Source organism: Dasypus novemcinctus, chromosome 1 (assembly GCF_030445035.2).
Source record: "Dasypus novemcinctus isolate mDasNov1 chromosome 1, mDasNov1.1.hap2, whole genome shotgun sequence".
NCBI classification, from domain to species: Eukaryota; Metazoa; Chordata; class Mammalia; order Cingulata; family Dasypodidae; genus Dasypus; species Dasypus novemcinctus.
The window spans coordinates 25,211,569-25,221,040 of record NC_080673.1 but is presented as its reverse complement, the minus strand read 5'-3'; positions in this window follow the sequence as shown (position 1 = coordinate 25,221,040).

Below are 9,472 nucleotides of genomic sequence, written 5' to 3'. Positions count from 1 at the left end.
AGTATTTAGTGTTGTACCTATATTTCAACTACTCTAGATATATGCCTGGTGATTATGGTGATATCATTTCTATTCTAGACCATATACAAAGGGATATTGAACATGTTAAAAATACTAGTAAACTTAATTTTCTAAGTAGTTCATGTGCCTATAAGATTAAAAAAAAAAAAAGGCCGCCTTGCCTGAAAGCAGTGGGGGCAACAGCACTTTTAATTTAAAAAGCCACCAAATTAACTTGGGAGCAACCTCTCAGTCTTCACCTCACACCAGGTGGAAGACATGCTTAATCCAGGTCTGCTAGCCCTCATTCCAGAACCTGTCCCACTCATACCCTGGGGAGGACTGGCAAACTCATAGACCATCCTGCCAGGACTAAGCATTTCCCACCAGAAGGGAAACAGCAAACAAGGTGGCTAGGACCCACTTCAGCTTAGCCCCTTTGAGATGTCCACAAACAAGCTTTCCTCACTCAGCCAGGACCTGGAAACCAGGTTCCAGTCAAAACTTGGCAAGAAAACAAGCCTCACTCAATTAGAGCCAAAATGGACGGGACTTTACTCTGTAGTTCTGATCACGCCCACAGCTATTAAAGTTAAGGAATTTCCAGCTGGGTGCACTTATCCTGAGTAAAGCCAGATGCCCAAGAAAGTACTGACTCACCAGAAGCACCTGACAGGTCATACGAGTATCAGTCATTGGACAACCTGAAACATGTCTACAAGAGACAAAACTGGAGAGCGGGAAGGAGCATGAAAGTGGGAGGGAATGCAAGAGCGGGAGCCACTGACAGGAAATTAGTGCCTGTTCTCAGGGCCAGCAAGGGGACTTGACTGTTTACAGTGAGCCAGGCTGCTAGGAACAGGGACCCCCACCCTGCAGTCCCCCTGCAGTCCCGGGAGTGCATGTGTGAGCTGGATGCAGGGCCCACCAAGGTCCTGCCAGCTGACTAAAAAGCATCCACAAAGCTCTCCAAGGAAGACCCACATGGACCCCAGGACCGGCTGATAGTGACGTGATCCTGAAGGAGGAATCTGGATGTCATCATGAGAGAGAGTGGCAAAATTAGTATTTCCTCAAGGTAAAACTGCGGGTTTCTAACACTGAACTTGGAAGCTGTGGAAAGTTAATTCTCTTCCCCCTAGGGCAAAAGGCTGCAGCTTCTCTTGAGAACTACCAGCCACAAGGCAGAGTACACAAGGCCTGTGTTCCCCTAAATGCATGAGCCCTAAGCCCATGTTCCCTGAACCCCCACAACCCACAACTCACAGACCCACGTACCCCGAATCCACATTCTCCGGCCCTCTGTTTCCCAAACCCAGTACTCCCGAAACTCTGGCCTTGCCCTAGCCTGCCAGGCTAACTCTTGAAGTGGGAAAGTTTAGGCAGGAGGTGCAGAGGGACCCAATGAGTGCAGGTTCAATTTTCTGGTCCCCTCCTTTTGCTGTTTGGAGGAGCATACCAGCTGACTTGGGGAGAGCCTAGGAAGAGAGGAGAGGTGAATCTGCTGAGACTGCCCGATTTACCTAAATGCCCTGGGATAGGAAACTTGGTCAGGGAGAAGGTGGAGTCAGAAAACTAGCCCCTCTGTAGCACACTTAAGGGAAAGGGACAGGTTCTGTTTGGCAGGCTTACAAAAGCGTATTTAGGGATCCTGGCAAGGGGTGGCTGCACTCTCTCTAGAAATTAAGAGACGTTATTTTCTGAGGAGAGTTGGTTCACCAGGGACCCATTTGAATCTCCTCCAGGATCCCTCACACAGCCTTCCTGCTGCCATGGGAGAAGGGAAGTGAGGAAGGGAGAAAGGGGGAAGGTCAGACTCCTAAGCAGTTTATTCAACTGCAAAGAGGATGCCTTCCTTGAGGACTTGCCTGGACTTTTTTGCTGGCTTGTTTTCTTATTTCTCCTTCCTCTTTATCCCCCCATGGCCCTTTTGTTTCTTTTTTCCTTTCTCTTTCTCTTTCTTCCTTTTTTTCCCCTTCTTTTCTCTCTTTTTTTATATTAGGTGCTGCAGGCAACAACTCTTATTCACTATGCTTCCTCGTCCTCAATTTCCTACTTCTATGTGTACTGATTTTGGCTACCAACTCTATCCCCTTTCCTTTACACCTTTCTAACCTCCATCATTTATTATTTCTCTTACATTTCACCTCTTTTCATTTAGCCCCCAATATTTCTGACTTTCTATCTCTAAACCTCTATTCTGTTTTCTATCTTTATTCACTCTTTATATTATTGTCCTTTCTTTTCTCTTCACCTCTCTCCAGACCACACTGGCCTTTTAATTCATAACATATTTCTCACCATATTCAGTTTACTATCTCATTATAGGTACTCCAATTTTTTTACTGTTATAACCCCACACAGCTTACATGAGTTCAATATCCATTCTCCTAGATATCACATTGTTCTTCTGCTAACATCCACTATCAATACTACTATTACCTTTTTCTTTTCTTACCCCTTTTGCTGCCTCTGGCCTTAATATTTCCCTTCAAGGGAACTTAGCCAACAACAATCAAATAGAATAAGAAGAATGAAGGGACAAAGGGAAGACTTAACACGCACACAAAAACAACAACTAGTTGAACCCCAACATGAAAAAACTAATCAACTGAATAAACACATCAAGATACAATGATGACCAAACAACAATAAAAAACAAACCATACTGAAAATCAGGAAAACATGACCAATCCAATGAACAAACTAAAAACCTGGAAGAGGAGTGGAACACCAAAAAACTAATTAAAGCTCTCAAAACATGTATCATGGACCAATTTAATGAAATGAAGGAAGAGATTAAGGATATTAAGAAAACACTTGGGGAGCATATAGAAGAAATTGTAATCATGCACAAAAAGATAATGGATATGATGGGAATGAACAGCACAATCCAAGAAATAAAAAATACATTCCCAGCAAATAACAGAAGATTTGAAGAGGCAGAGGAAAGAATTAGTGATGTGGAAGACAGTACATCTAAAATCAAACAGGTAGTACAATTGATGGAAAAAAAGATAGAAAAAATCCAGCAGGGACTTAGGGACCTTAATGGCAATGCAAAACACACAAATATATGCATTACAGGCATCCCAGAGGAGAAGAGAAGGGAAAGGGGACAAAGGAGTGTTGGAGGAAATAATGGCTGAAAACTTCCCAAACTTATTGAGGGAGATGCAAGTACATGTCTAGGAAGCACAACGCCCCCATAGCAGCAAAATCCCAACAAGCCTACCCAAGACATATACTTGTCAAATTATCCAATGCACAAGACAAAGAGAAAGGACTAAAAGCAGCAAGAGAAAAGAGAACCATCACTTACAAAGGAGGCTCCATAAGATTAAGTGCTGATTTCTCATCTGAAACCATGGAGGCAAAAAGACAGTGGTATGACATAGTCAAGGTACTAAAAGAAAAGAATCTCCAACCAAGAATACTCTATCCAGCAAAACTAGCATTCAAAAATGATGGCGATTTCAAAATATTCACAGATAAACAGAAACTGAGAGAGTATGCCAACAAGAAACCTGCCCTTCAAGAAATACTAAAGGGAGTTCTGCAGGAGGAAAGAAAAAAAGAGGAGAGACAGAGTTGGAGGAGAGTGTAAGAACAATTAAAACTACAAAAAGGGGATAAAATCAAACAACGTAAGACAAACACAAATCCAAAGAAAATATGGCTGATATAAGTAACTCCTTGAAAGTAATAACTGAATGTCAGTGGATTAAACTCACCTGTTAAGAGACACAGATTGGAATATTGGATAAGGAAATATGACCCATCTGTATGCTGTCTACAAGAAACACATCTTAGACCCAGGGATTCAAGGAGATTGAAAATGAATGGCTGGAAAACAACCTTACAGGCAAACAATAACCAAAAAAGGGCAGGAATACCTATATTAATATTGGATAAAATAGACTTTAAATGCAAAACTATTGTGAGAGACAAAGATGGACCCTACATATTAGTGAAAGGGATAGTCTTTCAAGAAGAATGAACAATCATAAATATTTATGCCCCTTAAAAGGGTGCCTCCACATATGTAAGGCAAACACTGAAAAAACTAAAGGAAGGAATAGATGTCTCTACAATTATAGTAGGGGACTTTAACACACCACTGTCCCCATTGGACAGAACATCTCAAAAGGGAATCAATAAAGAAACAAAGACTTTGAACAGTATGTTAGAGGATCTGGACATCATAGACATATACAGAACATTACACCCAAATAAAGCAGGATATACATTCTTCTCAAGTGCACATGGATCATTTTCCAAGATAGACCACATGCTAGGCCACAGAGAAAGTCTCAATAAATTCAGAAAGATTGAAATTATACAAAACAATTTCTCTGACCACAGTGGAATGAAGCTGGAAGTCTGCAAGGGCCAGAGACTCAGATTTCGCACCAAGATACAGAAATTGAACAACACACTCTTAGAAAAACAGTGGGTCAAGGAAGAAATCTCAACAGAAATCAATAACTACCTTGACACTAATGAAAATGATAATACAACAAATCAAAACTTATGAGACACAGCAAAAGCTGTACTGCATGGGAAATTCATAGCCATAAATTCATACCTCAAAAAAGAAGAAAGAGCTAAAATCAAAGAACTAACTGCACAATTGGAGGAATTAGTTAAAAAACAAACAAACAAACAAAAACAAACTAAAAGAAGAAAGAAAGAAATAACAAACAGCAGAGCAGAACTAAATGTAATAGAAAATAAGAAAGCGCTTGAAAAAATAAAAGAGCTGGTTCTTGAAGATCAAACCCTTAGCTAGGCTAACAAAGAAAAAAAGAGAGAAGATGCAAATACACAAAATAAGATGAGAAAGGGGATATCATCACTGACTCCACTGAAATAAAGACTATCATAAGAGGATAATTTGAAAAACTATATTCCAACAAGAAAGACAATTTAGAGGAAATGGACAAATTCCTAGAAACACATAAGCAGCCTACATTGATGAAAGAAGAAATTGATGATCTCAACAAACCAATCACAAGAGATAGAATCAGTCATTAAAAACCTCCCAACTAAGAAGACCCCTGGGCCAGATGGCTTCACAAGTGAATTCTACCAAACATTCTGGCAGAACTAACACCTATCTTGTTTAAACTTTTCCAAAAAATCGAAATAGAAGGAACATTGCCTAACTCATTTTATGATGCCAACATTACCCTAATACCAAAGCCAAACAAAAACTCCACAAGAATGGAAAATTACAAACCAATCTCTCTAGTGAACTTAGGTGCAAAAATCCTCAACAAAATACTTGCTAACCTTATTCAGCTACACATTAAATGAATTATACACCATGACCAAGTGGGTTTCATTTCTGGTATGCAAGGATGTTTCAACATAAGAAAATCAATTAATGTAATACTCCACATAAACAGATTGAAGGAATAAAAAACACATTATTTTATCTATAGATGCAGAAAAAGCATTCGATAAAATACAGCACCCTTTCTTGATAAAAACACTGCAAAAAATAGGAACAGAAGGAAACTTTCTGAACATGATAAAAGGTATATATGAAAAACCCACAGCTAACATCATTTACAATGGTGAAATCCTAAAATATTTCCCTCTAATATCAGGAACAAGGCAAGGATGCCCACTATCACCCCTCCTATTTAACATTGTGTTAGAAGTACTTGTCAAAATTTCACTATTTGCAGATAACAGGATCCTACGCATAGAAAGCCCTGAGAAGTGTACAACAAAGCTTCTAGAACTTATAAGTGTGTTCAGTAAAGCCACAGGTTATAAGATCAGTAGCATTTCTGTACACCAATAATGAGCAATCAGAGGAGGAAATCAAAGAAATACCATTTACAATAGTAAATAAAAATATCAAATACCTAGGAATAAATTTAACTAAAGATGTAAAAGACTTATACACAGAAACCTACACAACACTGTTCAAGGAAATCAAAGAAGACCTAAATAAATGGAAGAATATTCCCTGTTCATGGATAGGATGACTAAATAGTATTAAGATGTCTATCCTACCGAAACTGATGTACAGATTCTATGCAATTCCAATAAATATCAACACAGCATTTTTTAATGAACTAGAAAAACTAACTATGAAATTTATTTGGAAAGGAAAGAGGCCCAGAATAGCCAAAGACATACTGAAAAAGAAAAATGAAATTGGAGGAAGCACACTACCTGACTTCAAAACATATTACAAAGCTACAGTAGTGAAAATGGCATGGTATTGGCACAAGAATAGACGCACTGACCAATGGAACTGAATTGAGAGTTTCTGATAGAGAGCCTCATATATACAGTCATCTGATATTCGACAAGGCCATCAAACCCATTCAACTGGGAGAGAATGGCCTCTTCAACAAATGGTGCCTAGAGAATTGGATATCCATATGCAAAAGAAGGAAAGAGGATTACCATCTCACACCTTATACAAAAATTAACTCAAGATGGCTGAAAGACCTGAATATAAGTGCCAAGACCATAAAGACCTTAGAAAATAATGTAAGGAAATATGTACAGGACCTTGTAATAGGAAATGGTTTCGTGAACCTCACAACCAAAGCACGATCAGCAAAAGAACAAATAGGTAAATGGGACTTCCTCAAAATTAAAGCCTTCTGCACCTCAAAGGAATTTGTCAAGAAAGTGAAAAGAGAGCCTACCCAATGGGAGAAAATATTTGGTAGCCATATATCTGGTAAGAGACTTATATCCTGTATATATGAAAAACTCCTATATCTCAAAAACAAAAAGTCAAACAACCCATTTGAAAAAATGGGCAAAAGACCTGAACAGATGCTTCTCCAAAGAAGAAATACAAATGGCTACAAAGCACATGAAAAAATGCTCAAAATCACTAGCTATTAGGGACATGCAAGTCAAAACTACAATGAGATACCATCTTACTCTCATAAGACTGGCAACTATCAAAAAAACAGAAGACTACAAGTGCTGGAGAGGATGTGGAGGAATGGGAGCACTCATCCACTACTGGTGGGAATGCAGAAGGATCCACCCATTCTGGAGGATAGTTTGGCCATTTCTTAAAAGTTAGCTATAGATTTGCCATATGACCCAGCAATTCCATGGCTGGGTATATACCCAGAGGAACTGAAAATAAGGACACAAACCAATATATGCACACCAATGTTCATAGCAGCATTATTCACTTTGCTGAAAGTTGGAATCAATCCAAATTCCCAACAACAGATGAATGGGTAAATAAAATGTGGTATATACATACAATAGAATACCACTCAGCTATAAGAAGGAATACAGTACAAACACATGTGATAACATGGATGAATCTTGAGGACCTTATGTTGAGTGAAGCAAGCCAGGCATTGAAGGCCAAATACTACATGACCTCTGATATGAAACAAGCAAATCAAGCTGTCTCAGAGAACTAGAGACTGGAAGATAGGCTTAAAAGAAATTTGGGGATGGGGGAGAGGAAGGTTGCGAGCTGATGCCTACATGGGTGAAGTCTATGATAAGCTGGAGGTAAGTTGTGTACAGGGAAAGAGAAAAGATGGGGGCATAGGGATACCATTGGGTGGAGCTTTGTGGGCTTGAAGGGGACCAGTGTTGGGAGGATGGGTTAGATGGCCCAAGGAATTGGGAGGAAGGCTGGGGGAAACAGTTGAATATGGGAGAATCTCTGGTATATGGTTGAAACTATAAAGTTGAGAAAACTTTAGAAAATATAATACAGAAGGATTACATGCTTATGGTGCTTGGAGGGGGCATCTGGCATAGGGACAGGCTGCTAGGGAGTGTGTGAGTGCTCAGTTGTCATAATGTGTTAAATCATTTGGTGGAGAACATACAATGCGTATGAAAGTGTACCCATGTCCTGGGGAGACCTGATGTTCTCAAACGGAGAGAATTCTCTCCCTCAAGAGAATTGGTGGCTCCCAATGGGTTTGGGCAGTCTAGTGTGTCAAGCCCTCAACATTGTTGCTTTGTATCTGTAAATCAGGTCCTCAAGTAGTGAGGATTGATGGTCTCTGTGGACCTCAAGGGGAGGGGGAGAGTTGGTAAAAAATAGATGGAAGCAGGGCAGCTGGGGGGGCAATGGAAGTGCTCCACAAGATCATGTAATAATGGATATAGGACATGTTAACATACACCAAAAAGGTATACAAGTCTATAAGCTAAAATGTAAACCATAATGTAAAACATAAGGTTTCTAAAAATTTAGAAATTTGTACAGTCTAAAATATAAACCATAATGTAAACCAAAATGGAACCATGTTTGAAAGCTATGTTTCAAAATCTGTACATCAGCTGCAGCAAATGTAGCATGGACATGTAAAAAGATAATTGCTTGGGAAGGGGGAAAGGGTTTTATATTGGATATATGGGAGTCCCCTATGCTATATATGTGAATTACTGTGACTTAAAACTTTTTTGTAGACAAAATTAAAAATTAGAAGAAAAATTTTTTAATGGAATGGATGTAGACACTGAGGATGAAATGAAAGACACTGTACATACAGGGTAACACCTATTACAGTGATGAAAGGCAAAACATTAAAAACAAATCTTTATAATATTCATTTTTATTAATATACCAATTTATTTTTATTTTATCTTAGTATATCTAAATTAGTATGTTTAATTCTAATCTTTAAACCCATCACTATATTTCATTTTCCTATTAATTGAATTTGGCAATATATATATTTTTTAAGATTTTAATTTTTTATTTCTCTCCCCTTCCCCCCCTCTCCCCACAGTTGTCTGCTTTCTGTGTCCATTCGCCATGTGTTCTGTGACTGCTTCTATCCTTATCAGCGGCAGTGGGTATCTTTTCATTGCGTCATCTTGTTGTGTCAGCTCTCCATGTGTGCGGCACCATTCTTGGGCAGGCTGCACTTTGTTTCACGCTGGACAACTCTCCTTACGGGGTGCACTCCTACACAGGGGACACCACTGCGTGGCATGACACTCCTTGCGTGCATCAGCGTTGTACATTGGCCAGCTCCACATGGGTCAAGGAGGCCCAGGGTTTGAACCACTGACCTCCCATGTGGTAGGCCCATGCCCTATCCATTGGGCCAAGTCCACTTCCCAGAATTTGGCAATATATTAGGTTTCATTGCTGAAGAAGTTTTGGAACACAGAGAGGTGCAACTATGGCAGGGGAGGAACATTGGTGTGGGGTGTTATTGATGGGGGCACATAGTTGGGACAGAGTCTCCAGGGCATATATATAGGGGATATAAAAATGTTTGGATAACAGTTACAAATGACAACTGAAGGAGTGCTGAGTTCCTAGCCAGGGGAGCTCTATCACATACCACAATGGAACAGCAACAATCCCCCAAGTGCAACAGCAAAGACTAACAAAGAAGGATTTTCCAACAATGAGCCCTTGATACTGATGATCATTCTTATGAGTCTGTGTGCCTGAAATATGAACTAGGCCTAGAGCTGTAGGGTGCCTAAGAGT